Here is a 796-nt window from a genome sequence, read left to right on the forward strand (position 1 = left end):
GAAGTCAGCCCAGCTGGACTGACTTCCCATCCCCAGCCTATGTTCAAAACATTTCGACTTTCAAAACATTTTGACCAGCCTCATTTTATTTTGAGGCTATTTCAATGGCCTTTGTTTCATTCCAATTTTGCTTTTTCGACCTCTAAATTGGTCAAAACAGTGTCAAAATGAAACGGCTGGTGAAATTTCACACAGCCCTACTGCACAGTAGGACTGGCACACAGACTTTTTGTGATGCTTAATGTGCAGTAGACTAATTCTACTGCACATTAGCAGTTTTTGCCATGACATGATAATACACAGTAGAATTAGTCCCCCAGTAGATGCGCCAAGTTAGTGGTCTCTGCTGCAGCATGGGAGAAAGTGCAAACCCCAAAAATAATTACTTTTAGGATAAAAGCAACAGGGGACTATGTAGACTGTGCTCAGAGAAGGGTGATGGATATGGAATAAAGAAAGGCAGGATAAATATGCAGCTTTATAAACTAACCAAATAAGATATATAGAGAGAAAACACAAGCTTTCATGAACCCAAGTTCACTTCATCAAATGAAGTGAACCTGGATTCACAAAAGTTTGTGGTCTCTTTCTCTCTCTAATCTTATTTAGTCTATAAAGATGCATATTTACCCTGCCTTCTGACTGACTTCAGACCAACATGCACCCATGAAATCATGGAACTCAGGAGTTGCCCCTACTGATTGGAAGAAGGCGAATGTGGTACCCATCTTTGAGAAAGGGAAAAGGGATGACCCTGCCAACTATAAACCAGTCAGTCTAACTTCAGTTCTGGGGA

The 796-nt window shown here is 40.8% G+C and overlaps 1 long non-coding RNA gene across 1 annotated transcript in view; it reads right to left on the reverse strand.

Annotated features, from left to right (window-relative positions):
• The window catches only part of LOC109291728, a 71,959-nt gene that overhangs the window by 30,415 nt on the left and 40,748 nt on the right, over positions 1–796 (reverse strand). Inside the window, exon 2 of the long non-coding RNA XR_002095936.1 lies at positions 631–635. This is a non-coding gene — a long non-coding RNA (uncharacterized LOC109291728). The remainder of the gene's footprint in view (positions 1–630; positions 636–796) is intronic.

This window comes from Gavialis gangeticus, unplaced genomic scaffold (genome assembly GCF_001723915.1).
Source record: "Gavialis gangeticus isolate Ggan-Ray unplaced genomic scaffold, GavGan_comp1, whole genome shotgun sequence".
NCBI lineage: Eukaryota > Metazoa > Chordata > Crocodylia > Gavialidae > Gavialis > Gavialis gangeticus.